The following is a 19,998-nucleotide window of genomic DNA, read 5'->3' as shown; positions in this document are numbered from 1 at the left end:
GTAGATGGGAATGGCCAAATTTTCACTGCAGAGATTGTGTCTGAGTCTGGTCTTAATGAATGAATGAACCCCACTACAATCCACCATGTGACCTAAGAACTTCACTTCCTGCTGGAGAAGTTTGCATTTGTCCATCCGCAATTTCAAACCATGTTTCTGGAGTCGCTCAAACACCATTTCCAGGTGCTGCATATGAGAAGAAAAGTCAGAGGAATAGATTATTATGTTGTCTAAGGATACCAGCAAAGAATCTGTCACCTGTCCACTTAGGCACTGTTGCATTAGCCACTTGAAAGTTTCTGGGGCGTTGCAGAGTCCATAGGGCATGCGTTCAAACTCAAACAGTTCCAGGGGAATGGTGAACGCTATCTTTTCCCGGTCTTGAGGGTCCATCTCAACCTGCCAGTAGCCACTGGCCAGATCTAGTGTGGAGAATCACTCGGCTAAAATCTAGTTGATCAGGGTCCCCTCGATCCAGGGCAGAGGAAAAGCATGTTTATGGGTTACAGCAATTCATTTTCTATAGCCCACACAAAATCTCCAGCCACCAAATTTCTTTTGGACTAACACTAACACAGACTGCAACTTTCTCTGATCACACCATTTTCCAACATACCTGCAAGCAGGGTCATGCAAACACAAAATTATGTACAAAATAATTCTATCACTTGACCTGCTCACATTTAGATTTCCAACACTGTCAATAACCAGGTACATCCATAGTGATACTGCTAATATTGATAAAATAAAGACATGACAATGTTGTGGACCTTGACCACTTCAGTCTTACGACATCACTGACTTGGGCAGATGGTCGCTCACCAAGAGCCAGGGTCTGCCTAAGGTTTCTGCCTGTTAAAGGAAGGTTTTCCTTGCCGCTGTCACACCAAATTATGCTCTCAGGGGAAATTGTTGAATTCAGACTAGTTTAATGATAGCCAGACAGATTATTTTAAGAGGATGGAAGAATGAAGGGGGGCTGTCAATCCAGGAGTGGGCTTGTGAGATGGCTAGGGGGGCAGCGTTTGAAACAAATGTCATATAAATGTTTTGCCAGATTGGATGTCTATACTAGAAAATAGGTAAAGTACCTGTTGTGGTCCGTTGTGGCAACGCTGCCGAATATCCAGAAGTTAAAGCCCGAGCAAGAACAATCTTTGCTGAGTTTTGTTAGTGGCCATGATGTTGTGGCCCTCCTCCCCACGGGGTTCGGGAAAAGTTTGATTTTTCAGCTCGCTTCGTTAGTGGTGAAGGAGTTAGTTAAGGTGAACGTAGCTAAGCCGACGTCACGACCAAACATTAGCGATTGGTTATGGCAGATCCAGAGTGGCTCTGGGCTAATCCAATAGTTTTAAACTTCAACAGAGTACCCGCCTTAAAGGAAGTCATTTGTCAATGGAGAGTGGCCAAACTGTACAAGTGAAATGTACGAGAGTCTGGTAGGACCAGGCTATCAGTGTGTGAATATGTGTTAATGTTTATCAGATGAGCAGGTAGCACTTTGTATGGCAGCTTAGCCAACAGTGTATGAATGTGTGTCTGAATGTTAAATGCTGACTGTACTGTAAAAGCACTTTGAGTAGTTAAGACTAGATATGTGCTAAATAAATGCAGTCCATTTACATTAATATTCTTGGGTTTTACATATTTCTCTTGTCCATAACAAGAAATGTAAAATTTATTTTATTTCACTTTAATGGAGATTAATATATGCAGATTATTGAAAGTACACTTTTGGAAACTTTTAAATTGGACATCTATTTAAAAAAGCTCATAATACCAGGTCAGTTTTCTGTTGTTTGTGCCTAAAGGAACTAAAAAAAGAAAAAAATCCCATTGGTTATTACTGGGTGAGACAATAGGTGGGTTATGGAGTTTTAACCTTGACTTCACGCCATTGCTTGGAGTATTTCCTCTCTGTCTCATACAGGTAATGCACAGTGAAGCCTCAGGTTGTCTGTAGCATACCTACAGTGCCGTGGAGTAGCAGTGCGACCTCATATTAACACTTGTTGAAAGGTAGAACAGAGAGTTTGGCTGAACATGAGAGACAAAGGAACCACTGTGATTATAAATGAAGCCATGATGTCCTTGAAGCACAAGGTGAAAGTAACACACCCTGTCACAGCCGATTTGACCTGCAGTCATATAAAACACAATTATTAACAGACTCTCTGGTGGATTGACAAGAGAATTTTATGCTGTAAACCAGAGAGCAGTCGAACTGAAACTGCTTGCTCACAGTCCTCCAGTACTCATTTACATACAATTCACCCTATTGTTTATTACAATTAAAAACATTTTTAAATGTTTTTATTATAAGGCAGCACAACTGAAGTTGTCATGGTATCAGCCTGAAATAGCGTTTGCATCAATTTTCACTTCATAAAAACCCACAGTAATGATGAAGCGTATCTGAGCATTATCTGTTTAACCAACAGAAGAGTTGTAGATAAATCAGAGTAGCAGAGTGGACGTCATCAGCTTCTATTGTGACGAAAACAAAGTCATTGTTATGGATCACAAGTCAGTTGCACATAGTGTCAACAAAGTCTGTTTTTAGAGGAGGACAATCTCCCTCTGGTGTGCCCTTCACCTTTCTACTCCTTTCCCCTGTTGAATGTGGCCGGATTAGTCATCAGGTATGTGCAGTTAAAGGGGCAATTTAGTGATTTATTTAGTACTAGTGCACTGCCTGTTTGAAACGGGACAATTTCTTGACCTCTGGTATAGCTACTTCCAGCTTACTCCAGTACGCTCACCCAAACAACTTGCCACTGCACTTAATTGGGTCCTAAGCAACACACCTGCCATTACATAGTTGCGTCCCCTAGCAATGCTAGAGTATACACGCAATTTTCTAACAGCTAGCTATTTGAGACCAGGCTTTTTCCAAGAACAAAAGTGTTCAGTCTGAAAGTTACATCGCTGATACTTGAAAAGTTTAAGTTTGTTACAATGTAAAGTCAATGAGCAACAGAGAGTGAGCTGTACCCAGAACGAAGAAAGAGCTGGCACTCGACACTACACTTCCATGGATTCCTCAGCAGTACACCTGCGAAGTCAATCAGATGAACAGTTGTCAAGACAAGGACAGACAGAGACAGACAGACAAAGACTCTCATTTTAGTTAGAGTTCCCTTTCATAAAATTGAGGGACTCACAGGAAATAGATTGTATAAAGTCTGGTCACCATCGAAGCAGCGGAGGCCAAAATACTCAGACTTTTGGTGCCTAGTCTGGATCGACGGAAGTACATTTCCAGGACTATTTCCTGACATCTGGCACTTGATGTCCCTAACCTTTCACTCTCTGTGTGTTGCCTTTCTGTTGTGTGTTTGCTTCGGGAAACAACAATAATCTTCGAGCTAGCATCAACATGCTGAAAATGGCAAGTTTTGAAGAAAATTTGGATTGTGCGATAAACTGCTTGTTTTTTTTCAGGGAATGATTGCATTTTCTATCTAACTGGGTCATTTTGGGTCCGATATGAGAGGATTGCTATGACGAAGTACACACGGTGATACACTGGTAAGAGCAAATTATGTTTAACCATGTATCCAGCTAATTTAAATAGCTCATGTTACTGTATTGTGTAAACAGTTCACTTAATTTACTATTATATGTGGCGTTTTTTTTTTGCGGGGTGCAAATGTTCCACCAAAACAAGTTCCTTCCCAAGACCATTTTGCAGAGCCACCGTCACTGCATCCGGAGCTTAGAGTGATGGCGATTGGTTTAAAGAAGCACAAACAACACTTGGGGCCCTATTTTAACAATCTGAAACGCAAGTATCAAACGTGAAATGCAAGCAGCTTTGTGGGCGGATCTCAGGCGCTGTTGCTGTTATACTGGCGGGATAAATGACTCTTGCGCCTGACGCAAATCTAAAATGGGATGGTCTGAAGTAGCTAGGTGTGGTTTGGGCGTAACATGAAATAAACCAATCAGAGGGTCATCTCACATTCCCTTTAAGAGCAGGCGCGCTTGTTCCATGGCAAATTGCTATTATGACGGCGGATTTGCCTGGTGCACGCCAGCGGGAGCTGTCCGGGATGCGGCAAAGTAATAAATGGCCGTCTTGACCGGGTGGCGATGTTGCTGCGGCCTCTTGGGCGCATCTCCTCAAGTCTAGAGAGAATTGCTGCAGCCATGGAGCGTTGGGCCTCCAAACGCACCACCTACTCCTGTTGTGCCTCTTCCTCCTCCCCCCACTCCATCTCAGTCCACCCGCTCCACCAGGTGCGCAGTGCTACTCTTGGACCAGATCAGGCCGGAGTGTCCAATCCCGCCGTAATTCAACATCACGTCTCCTTAAGTCCTCTAATATTTCTTCATTTGTCATCAACACATCCATGATTTATGGAAATGTTGTGTAAAACACAAGCCACAAAGAATGCTGCGACTTTTTGAGGACTGTACTGTAAAGTGCCTCCTGATCTATCCAAACATCTGAAGTGCATTTTCAGTATTATTTTTCCTTGTAATTATGTATGGTTTGCAAAAATGGGAACTGCTGCGTCCGTGTAGATGAGAGAAGCAAAGTGTATGCGCGTTGTGCACACAATACATTATGGCCAAGCAAGCGCCCCTAAAATAGCATCTGAATAACGTGCCACTGACTTTAGACTAGCGCCACTGACTTTAGACTAGGTTTTTCCTGGTCAGTGGCGGAATTGTTTTCTGAAACTGCAAAATAGCACCAGGAAACGTTTGAGCCTGAACCCGCCTCCTCTTTTCACTGAACCGCCCCCTGGAGCGCAAATACATTACCTCAAAATAATAAATAAAATAGGAATGATACATGCATGTACAAAGGTAGTTGCGCTTAGTGCAAGATAGGGCCCAAAGTGTTTTTTTCTCCTATTCCAGAATGTATGTGTGGTGTAGCCAAACCTTACTCCACAGCGCTATGGAGATGGGTATGGCAATGAGACTAGCCAAGCCCTAAAAACACTGGCTCCGATATTTCCCATAATCCAACTGGATAGTGTCTTAAATTAGACCCTCAATGCTAGGTTTTTTAAGAATTTCCAGACGCATGTCTTAATCAGTGAATGAAGCTGGCTCAGGTATCATCATGTCAATTCAGTCATGATAACAAGATTCACACTCAAGTCATATCATGACACCTGAGCTTATTCTACTTGCTGGAGGAGACAATGAGATTGTTAGATTATTTTATTACAACAGAGAAAGCTGAGGTCTTCTTCTTCGTCTTCGTCTTAATATTTACATACAGTTGACAAGGATAAACAAAATAACTAAAACATATCACCACAGAACTTCCCCAGTTAATGACTTACATCAAGAGTCTTCCTCTTTTCCCTTTCTTTTGGAAGAAATGAAAACAGACGGTGGGTAGTAGGCCTAAAACAAACACCATTTAAATGTGTATTTTGGAAGTTTTCTTTCCATAAGAGGTAAAGTTAGACCAACATCTTAAAATTGACCACTATATGAAAAAAGTGTCCTGCCTTAAACAGTAACGAACAGTAATTATCCTTTGTTTCATAACCACATTTTCTATTCAGGGTCACCCCTACAATACACTCACCTTAAAGATTATTAGGAACACCTGTAATATTTCTTGTTAATGCAATTATCTAATCAACCAATCACTTGGCAGCTGCTTCAAATCATTTAGGGGTGTGATCCAGGTCTAGACAATCTCCTGAACTCCAAACTGGATGTCAGAATGGGAAAGAAAGGTGATCTAAGAAACTTTGAGCGTGGCGTGGTTGTTGGTGCCAGACGGGCTGGTCTGAGTATTTCACAATCTGCTCAGTTACTGGGATTTTCACGCACAACCATTTCTAGGGTTTACAAAGAATGGTCTGAAAAAGGAAAAACATCCAGTATGCTGCAGTCCTGGGGGGCGAAAATGCCTTGTTGATGCTAGAGGTCAGAGGAGAATGGGCAGACTGATTCAAGCTGATAGAAGATCAACTTTTACTCAAATAAGCACTCGTTACAACCGAGGTACGCAGCAAGGCATTTGTGAAGCCACAACATGAACAACCTTGAGGTGGATGGGCTACACCAGCAGAAGACCCCACCGGGTACCACTCATCTCCACTAAAAATAGGAAAATGAGGCTACAATTTGCATGAACTCACCAAAATTGGACAGTTGAAGACTGGAAAAATGTTGCCTGGTCTGATGAGTCTCGATTTCTGTTGAGACATTCAGATGGTAGAGTCAGAATTTGGCATAAACAGAATGAGAATATGGATCTGTCATGCCTTGTTAACACTGGGCAGGCTGCTGCTGGTGGTGTAATGGTGTGGGGGATGTTTTCTTGGCACACTTTAGGCCGCTTATTACCAATTGGGCATTGTTTAAATGCCACAGCCTACCTGAGCATTGTTTCTGACCATGTCCATCCCTTTATGACCACCATGTACCCATCCTCTGATGGCTACTTCCAGCAGGATAATGCACCATGTCATAAAGCTCGAATCATTTCAAATTGGTTTCTTGAATGACAGTGAGTTCAATGTACTAAAATGGCCCCCACAGTCACCAGATCTCAACCCAATAGAACATCTTTGGGATGTGATGGAACGGGAGCTTCGTGTCCTGGATGTACATCCCACAAATCTCCATCAACTGCAAGATGCTATCCTATCAATATGGGCCATCATTTCTAGAGAATACTTCCAGCACCTTGTTGAATCAATGCCATGACGAATTAAGGCAGTTCTGAAGGCGAAAGGGGGTCAAACACAGTATTAGTAGGGTGTTCCTAATAATCTTTAAGGTGAGTGTATATACCTATATAAATATATCCAAGAAACATGCAATGGTCATGTCATGCAACTGCTGAATTAGGGTACTGGTCTAATTCAGGCACTGGCTGTGACTGAATGTTTGTGGTGAAGCTTTGAAACTCCATAGGTGGGTCTCAATTCAGATACATTCGTGAGTACACTTACTGTACATATAGTACACTGTGTGCACTACTCACTTGTGTAGTGCATACATTTCGACAGGGTAATGTTGTCTCATTGCCCAAAAACATTATGCACTGACCGGATAGGACTGTTCTTCTTTTTAATGGTAGATTGCAGCCGGGCGGAGCATTGCATCACCTATTGTCGCCCCTCCAAAATATATACCGCCTTGTTTTCTGACTACAGTGTCCTTATTTAAAAAAAATATGTATAAATTACATTTGTATAGTTCGGTGTTTGCCGTTTCAATTGCAACCACTGAAGCTTCCTCGTCCGCAATTTTTACAAGTTTGAAAATACGTCAGTGGTCCTGATCTTTCCACTCATAGGTGGAAATCGGGGTGGGGGAGGGAAGGTCATGACCTACAGGTTTGGGTACCATTCACTTTTTTTTGCATAATGTCAAATGCGGTTCCGATACCAAACGGTACTTTTTTCAGTACTGCAAAAACAAAAAATTATTTTAGTTATAAAAATTATTCCTAACCTATTTATCCCATTTACTTAGACCATCTTGTTATTTAGAACATTTTACACAACACACAAAATACTACACCTCCTTCTCCCCTCCCAAACACGTCCCTACAAACTATTAAATCAAATAATTATTAATTTCTTACCCTGCACTGGAACTTTTTGAAACAATTTGCTTCAAGAGGGTTGTCATGACCTGGCTCAAAGGCATGACAAAAGGTGGAGACACACATGTTTGTTCACTTAAATCAAATCTATTTAAATTAACAAAGATAAACATGAAATCAGTTAATCAGTAATGTGTGTAATGTATGGATGTCTGTAGATGTATCAAAGCTAGAACGCAAAACAAACTAAATCCAAAATCCAAACAAACCAAGCAACCTTGAAGAGGGAGAGATAATGACTGCCTAAGCACTCCTATTTATAGACATGTGAGCAATCAGTTGATCCAGGTGTCAATCATCAGTCCTCATTAGCCCAGATCCCAGCAATCAAAGGGACTTAATAGGCCTAGGGGCCATCACACCCCCTTCTCAAGAACAAGGTCCCACCACAACCTTGAAAAAAAAAACAAAAAAACTGTTAAACACAATAAATCACATTGATATATCAAACATCCAACCATGTTAAGAACATTTCAGGGAACATGAAAATGATAGGCAGACCTAACAAAAATGACAATGGCGCACGCGACAGGGCATCTGCCACCACATTGTCCTTGCCCTTAATACGGCGCATTCTTTTCCTTCTCTTTCTCCCCTCTACCGATCGCTTGCATCTCTGAAAAAGAGACTGCACACACTGCCCTCCCCATTTCAGGGACCTCTGGAGTTCCTGAAACTAAAGCAGACATATGCATCTGTATTGGCTGTAAGGGCACGCTGTTTGGTCCTACATCATCTGGCCACATACAACCCCCTACCAGGTAATTTCCCAAAATAACGTCAATAACACAAATCAATCTCCGAAGTATATACTGGCTTAACCTGCATCTGAAATGGAGCCACCAATCCTGGTGTAAGACTCTGAACAGGGGCAGCCAAACCAACCAACTTAACAGTGTATATCTTACTCTTTTCTTGTAGCAGAGGACACCCTTTTTTCCAATTACCTATTTGATGGCAATAATTACTCACAGTTGGGGCACTTTTTTCCATAGAATGGTGTTCCAACGTTGGGGACATAACCTCTGCCCTGGGAAAGTGTTCATTGTTGCCCCGCTCACCAAAGATACGCCTGTGTGTCAACGCATATTCGTCGGCCAGCACTGCAGCCTCATTCGGGACAATTGACCATGTGTTGATTAACATAGGTTGCAACATAATCGGGCACAGACTGTTTAAACTGCTAGAACCACTAAATCACATAAAGCCTCAAATGTTGTAACACCAGAAGAAGAGCACCAACGATTAAAATGCAATTTCAAATCCATGGGCAAACTCAACATGTGTTTGTTCACCAGTCTGTTTGCAGCCCCTGAAGCGTTGCAGATATGCCTCAGGAACGAGTTCATATGCCTTTAAGACAGCTGCCTTCACCGTTTTGTACTTTTTACAGGCTTCAGAAGACAAAGCTGAGTAAGCCTGCTGTGCTTTACCAGTAAAAATGCACTGTAACAACAAAGTTCGCTCCTAATCATGCCAGTCTCTCGAATCTGCAATCCGCTCAAACAAATTTAAGAAAATCTCTACATCCCATTCACTAAACCTTGGCAAAAACTTCAAATAGCTTGCAACATCAAAACATGAACGAGGAGTTTCAAAATTTAAAGCTGATGCAGAAATTTTTCCCTCTTTCAGCCATGTCAATTTTTGAACTTCCAAATCAAATTTCAGTTGTTCCCTTCTGAATTAGATTTTCTCCAATTCCTGTTCCATTTTTAAAACCAATAATCTTTTTTGTTCTTCAAATGTTAAAGCAGTAGTGGAAGTAGTTACACCACTCTTACCTCCCTCGTCCCCCAACACTTTCTCTTCCGTCAAGTTGGCCATAATGACACACTTCAGGGCCTCCTTTGTGCGCTTGAGGTCAACATTAATAGAGTAATGCTGAGCAATCTTCTTCAGCTGCTCTTTATTACATTGCTCCAGCAACTCAACAGATGGACCCTGAATGAAATTTTCAACAATATTAGACATAACAAACAAATGTAACAAACGTGATACTCAATGTGAAGCAAACAAATCCTCCCAAAACAAAATGGCCCCAAAACAATATACAGTACAGGCCAAAAGTTTGGACACACCTTCTCATTCAATGTGTTTCTTTATTTTCATGACTATTTACATTGTAGATTCTCACTGAAGGCATCAAAACTATGAATGAACACATATGGAATTATGTACTTAACAAAAAAGTGTGAAATAACTGAAAACATGTCTTATATTTTAGATTCCTCAAAGTAGCCACCCTTTGCTTTTTTTGATAACTCTGCAAACCCTTGGTGATCCCTCAATGAGCTTCATGAGATAGTCACCTGGGGTCCGTTCCAGGTAGAAGGTTTAACAAACTCTGAGTCTAACCCTGATGTCTGAGTTGATTTACCCTGAGATGGGAAACTGAGTTTTCGGTTCCAGAACAGCTGATTTGAGTTGGTTCAATCAACTCGGAGTATGTTCACTCAGGGTTACGTGCGTGCACAAAAGGCAGTATGAATGGAGCCATGAATCTACGATTCACCATGGTAACAACCACAAACAAACTGGTCGGCGGAAATACTCATGTGCACAAACAGCGAGACAGAATTGGTGTGGGAGAAAATTGCTGCTCGATTCAATGCGTACGCATTAACAGTGTATTAATTTCATATTTAATCACAGTAAACTTATAATATTACTGGTAAAAACTAGAATTGTATTACACCTATAATTTCATTCAGGTGCAATCCTGCGTGCGAAAAAGTAAACTATAGCCTACTAATCCCATTCTGAGGCTGCAGCACCATGATCATTAACAGAACTATAATGTATAGCCTAATCATTTATTTCTTTTTAATGGCTCTCACTGGTTTGTGTCCAGGGAACACTAGGCCTACAAAGAGTCACACTTTTCTGACAGCTCTACAGTGGCTTTACTATTACAGTATGATCCGCTACTGTTATAAAGAAAACTGCCGTTTGCAAAAAACTTAATGCGACACAAAGAATCTGCTTGGATGTTAAAGCCTGTCCACGATGGTTGATGTTAGTGATATGAGGACGGATAAGGTATCTACATATCTAATGGACTGTGATAAAAAAATACCCCTCAAAATACCCACGTAAACTCTCTGTGAATTAATAGCCTACAGCTTTTTCATCAGCGGGATCGTCAACAAAAGGACATGACACGTTTTATAGTCTGCCTGACATAAACCAATACGTCTTTTTATTCATGCAGATAACAAACTGCATTAAAATGCGCCTGATAGCCTACAGACTGAATGAATGAATGAGGAAATGAATTTCTCTGAGAGGGAGGAGAATGAGAGAAACTCAAGATTTTTTCCACCGTTTCGCTCAGTCTCCTCCCTCTCAGAGGGTTTTCTTCAAGAAACTCAAGGTTTCTTGAAGAAAACCTGCTCCCGACCAGGTTAGGTTCACAGGCTCAGTTACCATAGTAACTGACTCTGAGGTTAAGTTACCTCTCTTTCTGAAACGGAAAACTCAGAGTTTCCCTCATCTCAGGGTTAACAAACTCAGAGTTTTCACTAAACCTGCTTTCTGGAACGGGCCTCTGAAATGGTTTTCACTTCACAGGTGTGCTTTGTCAGGGTTAATTAGTGGATTTTTTCCCTTATTAATAAAAAAGCAAAGGGTGGCTACTTTGAAGAATCTAAAATATAAGACATGTTTTCAGTTATTTCACACTTTTTTGTTAAGCACATAATTCCATATGTGTTCATTCATAGTTTTGATGCCTTCAATGAGAATCTACAATGTAAATAGTCATGAAAATAAAAGGAAACGCATTTGAAGGAGAAGGTGTGTCCTAACTTTTGGCCTGTACTGTATATAAAATCAAACAAACTGGAGCCTCCTCATTCTAAACTAACTAGTACAATAAACTAGCTAACTAAACTCATCCATAGTCTTCGGACAGGTACAGGTGGCGAGTATTTATTCACTGTAAACCAGTGGGTCTGAAAAGGCCCCTGCTATGCAGTTACCCTCAGAACACCATGGATGTGATCCTGAGCATATAGCTCCAACCACTTTCCCCGTCACACTAACGAAATACCCTGCAACAGACTCTCTAATAGAACCTGCTGCTAAACCTGACAGAGGAGGACGCCAGTTACAACAAGGCCACACCAAACATTTAAGCACTACTTGTTTACCTCAACGTTGAGCATAAGAAAAGCCCTCATTTGAGGTCTTCAAACAAAACTCTTACCAACTAAAGTCACATGTGATACTCCACCCCAACATAACAAGATAAATAATTATTACCAAAGGCTGAGTTGACGAGCCCCCATGTCATGACCTGGCTCAAAGGCATGACAAAAGGTGGAGACACACGTTTGTTCACTTAAATCAAATTTATTTAAATTAACAACGATAAACAGTTAATCAGTTATGTGTGTAATGTATGGATGTCAAAGCTAGAATGCAAAACAAACTAAACCCTAAACCCAAAATCCTAACAAACCAAGCAACCATGAGGAGGGAGAGATAAAGACTGCCCAAGCACTCCTATTTAGACATGTGAGCAATCAGTTGATCCAGGTGTCAATCATCAGTCCTCATTAGCCAATCCCCAGATCCCAGCAACCAAAGGGACTTAATAAGCCTAGGAGCCATCACAGGGTTTTTTCAAAATCACTGAAAATCTTTGAACATTTTCTTTTACCTTTGTCCATTGTTTGGTTAGGTGATTTACTCCAGTTACACACAATGTTAATGTCTCTTAAGGGTCCATCATCAGGTCAGCAACAAGTGCACATCATTACTCACATCATTACTCACCGCATTTAAGAATGAACTTAAATCTCTCCTCTTTGATAAAGCTTATAGTTAGGGAGTGAGGAGTTGCAGCGTCCACCTAGCCCGGCCACCTGCTTCTCTTCATAGTCATCAGATTAATAATATAACAAAAGTAGAGGGAGGCAGGCCAGTACAGCCCGATCCGGCAGGGGAGTGTTCCAAGCCCGAACAGGCTCCTCTCCTTAACTTAACCTGTCTCTCTTAGTTACGCTGTTATAGTTCTAGAATGCCGGGGGACTTCCTTCCTTCCTTTGACACACTGAGCTGCTCTCTCCTCTCCCTTTCCATTTGTGTGCATCCCGTCCCAGAAATGCTTGTTACTAACCTAGCTCTGAGGAGTTTACTCCCCGGAGTCCTTATGTTTTTTTTCACCCAGCATATTTCCTTGGAGTACGTTGGCACCAAGATCTTGGTTGCAGCTGTCGCCGTGGTCCTGCTGCACTCCCTGCTAATCTCTGCAGTGCCCTGCAATGTCATGCTGCGTCCTAGACTGCAACTCCCTAGTCTAAAACTAATTAATCTCATAACAAGCAATGTCTCAGAAAGCCATTTGTTAAAGACTGAATTAATTTAAGTAGAATTAGCCTAGTCCTGATTTATTTTGAAGTCTGTCTGGGAAACCGCCCCTGACTTCCTTACTCTGTGGCTCTCTGCCCCAAGCCCATTGGTTCCTACTAAAAACATACATCTTTAAAATACAGCTCACAAATATAGTTTTATTTTTAAAAAGGGCTCAGTTTCCTTGGACAGCCTGTCACTGTAGTCTTTATCAAACAGGAGGAAATAGTGCATTTGTTGGGGATTATTTAAGTGGTGGATTAATCCACAATAGGTGCTTGAGTATTTGCGGCAGTAGGGCGGTGAACATGTTGAGTCAAAACACAGTACTGTGTTCATAGTAATGAAGGAACATTTCACCCGGTGTAACAGTGTGGCTCATGATGATGGGTTTTATAGTTTTTGGACAACAATGAAGCTCTATGGCAAGAAGAATAACATATATCAGGCTTTGATACACCACAAAGCTTGTTAGAAGGATCCTTTCCTTTAAGGCCCAAGGTTTTTGAGTGACATGTTCAACAATCAGGCAAATAGGCTTTAGCTTTAATGTTTAAGTGTCAACATACATTTGGCCATGTAGTATAAATAAGTCAGAGTGATAAATGTAGAGTATGGGGGGATTTCGGCTTTATTTCTCAAAACTTAAGAATGCAAAATTGATGGATTGATGATTGATGGATGTGCACAGCCCAGGACAGGAGGGCTCTGCCGCAGGTGATTAAAAAAACCAAAATCATTGGTACCCATCTACCGAGCATCAGTGATATCGGCAAGATACCTGCACAGAGCCCAAAGGATGCTAAAAGACAATACCCACCCAAGCAACAGCCTGTTCACCATGCTGTTGGTCAAATGATACAGAAGTATCTGCTGTCATACCACCAGACACAGCAGCTTCTTTCCTCAGGCTGTCAGACTCCTTAACTGCCAACACATTCTCACTCCCAGCTCGCCAAAAAGCAATGCTTGGTCAGGTGCCTTTGGCGTTTGTTACTGATGCAAAAAGGCTCCTTTAGTGTGTGTCAGTCAGACACGCATGGTTAGAAAAGATCTTGGGTAGGTTTAAAAATGTGTTTCAGTGACAAGGCGGACAAGAAGGGGATACAAACCCTGGTCTCCTCGGTGAAAGTCTAAGTTGTATGACCCATCCACCACCCCAACCTACCGCCTTACGTGGATTTCCGGTCTTTCATACTCGCTACAGTTGTCGCTCTTACCTTTTTCATTACCCTCAACTTAGTTTTCATTGTGCAACCTATATATAGATATACAATAGATGAACCTTGTAATCTTGTGTTACTGTCACTCAGTAGAATGCCTGGCGGCCAATCACATCATGAGGTTTGAAATTTCAGGGGTAAAATATGAAACAAACTATTACTAATGTATTTACTTTGGGTTTCATTTCGTGTTGCTAGGAAATGAAAAAAGAGTGAGCCGTTCATCTTAAAAACTGTGTGATGCAAACATTCCCTCTGACTCTGCAGGTGAGTGTGGACACTGCAGAGGAGTCACCTTGTCCCTGCAGAACATTGCAGTACTTCCTGTCTTCCTCTTCCTGCCTCTCTGTCCAGCCCCCTCTTTACTACTACTTCCTCTTTATATCTGCGTGACTACATCCACACTACACTACAACCAGTCTGCTGACTGGTTCAACTGATCTGCGCTCTGCTACTTTCACGTGGGACTGAGGCCACACTGACCTCTGGAGGTTTGACATAAAAACATCAGTCATGTTCCCACAACTACTTCTCTACTGTATATTGCAGTTTTACTCTGCAAGTCCATCCCACTAGAGGAGCTGCAGCAATCTCCACCCCCCCATAGATCACCTGAGCGGTAAACCAGGAAATAAGGACTGCGGCAAGTGCAGTGTCCTTCAAATGCTCACCTTCAACTTTAGACCGTCTCAGCCCTGCATACATTCTTTGCATACCATACGATTCTGACAGGTAGATTATAATGAGAATTAGTTCACTTGTCAAATGCGATCATGCTTATCTGAAAGCAGAGACACATTCCCAACTAGCAGTAAAACACAATACGGAGCAGAGGTCTGCTGTTGGGACAGTGTGAAAAGACAAAGGAAGAAAAGATGTGTGAAATTCTTTTCACATCTCTCCACAATTTCTCATCATACCGATATGTCTGATCATGCAGTTAGTCTAAATCTTTTTTACCAGCATGAAACGTGTTATTAGTAGCAACAAAACATTTCCACGTACAGGATGGAACATACACACACGCACACACACACAGAAAGAGAGAGAGTATCAGATTGCTGGAGGCTGTGTCCTCCAGATGTCATCGGTGATGGAAAAGTACCGTCACACCCAGTGGAGCCTCACATCCTTTTGTGGGAGAGGGGATTAAATGATTAGCTCGTCCTCACTTTCATTTGCTCTCTTCTCTCCTGTTCTTACGTCCTGCTGCTGTTCTCTGAAAACTGCTGACTAGGACATTTTTTCAGCTCCTGCTGCACGAGCAGAGAATTAGTTCAATGCTAACTATAGCATATTTATACATGATGTATTGTGATGAACTCATTACACACTTACCATTTTTTTATGACTTAAAGCTTTAAATCACTGCTAAATCTGTTAAATCACTATCACTGAAAGAGGTAATACAATGGTGATTGAGCTTATGGCCCACTGATGAAAGTATTGCAATATTTATATATTTGCAGTATTACAAACTTTTACAGGTTAGTTAAACTTTAAAACCATTGCGAAACAAAATAAAAAGTACACAGAAATGTCGTAGAACTGTAAAACCTAAGGAATGAAAGGACTGTAAAAGGAACTAATGTTAAAAGGAAAGGGTAAATCGGCTGTCTAATCAGCTCGTCTGTAGTTTTTTTGCTTTGGCTAGTTACGCCACGCCCGGGGCACGCGGTCTACCTGAGGAGTGCATGTGCATCCCGGAACCTAGTGTATCCCTAATTCATTTTGCGTGCCGCTGCTAAAATTTCAAACGATAATTAATATCATCTTCTCTCGTCTTTCACTTTGAGCGTGGATGGCCGGATGTAGCGCAACACGTCTGCTACAGTATGACCGCTGCAGCTGGTACTGTGACATGCTTAGAAGGTGGTGATCAGTTGGTGTTCTGTGCTGGAAAAGTCCCATGTTTTATTTAGTAGTAGGACTGGTATTATATATTAGAATTTGATTAGTGTTAGGAAAGGATGGGTTTTAGAGGCCCATGGCGTCAGGAAGTGGTGGGGCTCAGGGTGGCAGATGGTCGTTAGGGAAAAGGGGGGCTCTAAGAGAGAGGCATCGAGCGAAATACCTGAAATTTCAGGAGATGAGGGACAAAGTTAGGAGAACTGACAGTACTAAATAGTTTGCCATGCTATTTAAAGTTCAGGGAACTAATCAAGGAGATGCAGGATTTAAAGCAATGAATCCATTAAAGATTACCAACGTTTTGTAGAGTCAGATAGGCAGGGATTTTCAGGCAAAGATATTGTATAATGGCATGTTAAGAGTTTGTTGCAAAAATAGGAAACAGTATAATGATGCTATAGGTGTGGGGAAATTGGTGGTCAATTGGAGGTCCCTAGAGTAATACAGCAGGGAATCAAGGGAGTGGTGTATGGAATATATGCTGGCTTGTCTGAGAAGGAAATCTTAGAAAAAGTTGAGGGGGCCCAGGTAAGTGAGGTGGTGCGATTTAAGCGTAGGGATGGAGCTGGGGATCCGCCAGTCCTGTCAACATTCAAAGATGATGACTGCCACAGAGTGTTTCTTGGGAGTAGGTATGGCATATCATGTGAGCGAGTATATTAAAAGGTCCCATGGCATGAAAATTTCACTTTATGAGTTTTTTTAACATTAATATGAGTTCCCCCAGCCTGCCTATGGTCCCCCAGTAGCTAGAAATGGTAATAGCTGTAAACCGAGCCCTGGGTGTCCTGCTCTGTCTTTGAGAAAATGGAAGCTCAGATGGGCCGATCTGGAATCTCCTCCTTATGAGGTCATAAGGAGCAAGGTTACCTCCCCTTTCTCTGCTTTGCCCACCCAGAGAATTTTGCCCGCCCATGAGAAAGAGAGAAACACCCACCAAGTGAGAGAAAACATATCTCAAAGCCATTTCACACCATTCTGAGGAAACATGTCGTTCAACCAGAAAACAGTAGCAAAACAGTGCACACCTTTTTGAGATTGAAATTTTTTTTGCTCATTGTCTGTTTGCCTGTTTGTTTGTTCGGTTGTTTGTTGGTTTGTTTTTATTGTGGAAAAACTGCTGCTGTAATAAGTGAATTTCCCCATTGTGGGATAAATAAAGTCTTATCTAATCTAATCTAATCTAATGCCCCTGATGATGACTGCTGCTACTGGTAAAGGATGGATAGAAAACCTACTGCAGCCATAGTCGAATTTTGGGCATACGAGGTCCGTGTATAGTTTGTTTTTTCATTTGAACCAAGAAACGAACAAACAGAGATAGCATTTTGTTTCGAACGATTTTTGGTTTCTGATTTCAAAAATGAAAAAACTGGAAAACCAAACCATAAAACAATCTGTGTATTATTCGTTCATTTGTTTTTCAAAATAAAATCAACATTCAGAAAGCAAAAAATGACTTGTTTTCTCAATACACAAAAACGAACAACTTGTTTTTCCAATATCCGAATTTGTGCTCAAATGACGAAAGAAAAAAAACGGATAACGAGCGTTTCATCCAATTTTTATGTTTTTTTTAACTAATTCAAGGTGCGTGACCCGGAAGTGATATCTACTAGAACCATGACTACGACGCTATCAGATATAAATATATACTTGATCATGCGCAACAAAACTTGCAAGAATGAAATCCCCATTCCAATAGCATGGATAATGCCATTCAGCCAGCCATGCCAAAACATTTATTTATGAACTTCAAAATCCAATGAAAAAAAATCTCAAAATGTAATGTGAATGAAAGTACTTTCAAGCTGGAGCGCCGAGTTTACTTTGCGGCGAAAACACAATACTTTCAAACAGGAAATGCTCATTCGTTCCTCAGGAGTGTTTTAACCATGATCTTTTTCCTAAACTTAACTAGTCGTTAGATGCTCACTTTTTCTGGAGACCTCAACTACCATGGCCCCTGGAAGGGCCATCATCTGACGGTGCCTGTAGCCAGCTCGCAGTCTCCTATTGGCAGGCAGGCAAGGCAGGCAGACAGACAGACAGACAGACAGACAGACAGACAGACAGACAGACAGACAGACAGACAGACAGACAGACAGACAGACAGACAGACAGACAGACAGACAGACAGACAGACAGACAGACAGACAGACAGACAGACAGACAGACAGACCCATATATGTATGGCCCACAAAACAAACTAATAAAAAAGAAGTAACATCATGGTCTGACTGGATAATTATGCAACTTTTTGACAGCAGCAGCAGTGAAGTGCCAATAATATGACATTAAAGGTACAATATGCAACATTTCTGCATTAAAATGTCTACAAACAACCATACGTGTGTTATATATTTTTTTAGTTTTGTTTTACACTATCCCAAAGGTTTCCACCAAATTTAAAACCCAGAGAAATCTGTTATTTTACACAGGACGTTTCCTTTAGTCGCCTGTCAGTGCCGTAATTTAACCTTACACCCTCTAATTACTCGTAACTTCCATCAAAACACGGGCACCCAGATGATATGTTTGAGAGTAATTGTAAATCATACAATGTCACAGAAAGAAATACTCGTAATACTGCTTTTTTTGCCACACTTTTTTTTTGGTCACATTTTGTGATTATAACATGCCTCTTTGCAACACAGTAATATATATTGATACATTTCAATATCGATCCAGTTGAATGTGGCAAAGGGGGGAAAGTGGGCAGAGGCCAGCTGTGGAGAGACAGTCTACTAAGGGTGAGAATGATGTAAAATGGGTAAAATTTGGGACGAGGCGTTGGTGTTTTTTTTTTTGGAATTGGTGTTTTTAATGTTCTATCAGACTATAACTACTCGAGAGTAAAAAAAAAAAAAAAACCTATACCATTAAAAAAATCTATGTTTGATTAAAGTTGTGTGTTAAACAAGAGGATTGGCTATATGTAGTTTGCTGCTAGCGTGCAGCCTGATGTCGGACTCCCCCACCCCCGTGTGAAACCCCAAACTCCTTCCTACATACATTGCAAAACGCTTCTAACGTGCCTAGTCTCCACCACAAGCTGGCTACTAGCTCCACTGCAAAGCAAAACAACAACAAAATAAAGAAAACAAACCACTTGATAACCTAAAATACAAGCAAACCAAACAGGGGTGTCCTGGGGGAACTAACGGTACAGATCCATTTGTCCGTGCGCCGCTTCTGTCGCGCCGCGCTCCACTCTATTCCAATGGGGGACGTCAAGCGACTTCAACGTGCACGCAAAGCATTCCGGGAAGGCGGCGCAACATTTGAGAAAATGTTGCGCGTCAAAAAGCTGGCCGATGCCCAGCTTTATGCAAATGAATCTGTTGAATGCGACGTGACTATCCAATAGAAGTAGAGCAGGCGGGGAGAACGTGGGATCCTTTTTCTGCTAGTTGTTGCAAAAATGCTGTAAATTGAGGAACGCCCATCAACGTACAAATGAGGGGAGGCGTCGCGACACCACACGTCAGTCGTGTCGCAAAAGTGGATCTGTACCATAACAAAGCTGTACTAAAATGATTTAAAATCCCAAAACAGCAGCTGACCACCTACAATTCAGACAGAAGATTACATTAATAACAAGTTTAAAAGCAGTGGTCAATAGGTGATAACATTTAGCTCAGGTAGTGATCATACCAGACATGCTACTTTAAGTTACATACCTTCACTCAAATGTACTCAGTAGGCTAAGAGGGAATTCATCACACCACTCCAGGCAGGGGAGCTTGGAATCCTTTCCAGGCCCAAGCAGACAACAGTCAGGCAGGCAGCAGACTGCTGCAAAATATACATCTCAGTATTTAAAAACACCTTAAAAACATAAACTGACTTAACACAATTACCTACCTAAATGTCAGAGAGATGGTCCCATGTGACAACCAACAGGCA

General features: G+C 41.5%; 1 long non-coding RNA gene across 1 annotated transcript; it reads right to left on the bottom strand.

Moving 5' to 3' along the window:
* Positions 1-7,137: 7,137 nt before the first annotated feature.
* LOC120554077 lies at positions 7,138-19,998 on the bottom strand. The gene is made up of 4 exons (XR_005638308.1): positions 19,957-19,998; positions 19,773-19,887; positions 9,382-9,541; positions 7,138-7,990 (listed from the first exon to the last, which is right to left on the bottom strand). It is a non-coding gene; the product is annotated as an uncharacterized LOC120554077 (long non-coding RNA).

The sequence above is a fragment of the Perca fluviatilis genome, chromosome 24 (assembly GCF_010015445.1).
Source record: "Perca fluviatilis chromosome 24, GENO_Pfluv_1.0, whole genome shotgun sequence".
Lineage (NCBI taxonomy): Eukaryota > Metazoa > Chordata > Actinopteri > Perciformes > Percidae > Perca > Perca fluviatilis.
Note: the sequence above shows the minus strand (reverse complement) of the source record. Positions and strands in the feature narration are given on the sequence as shown.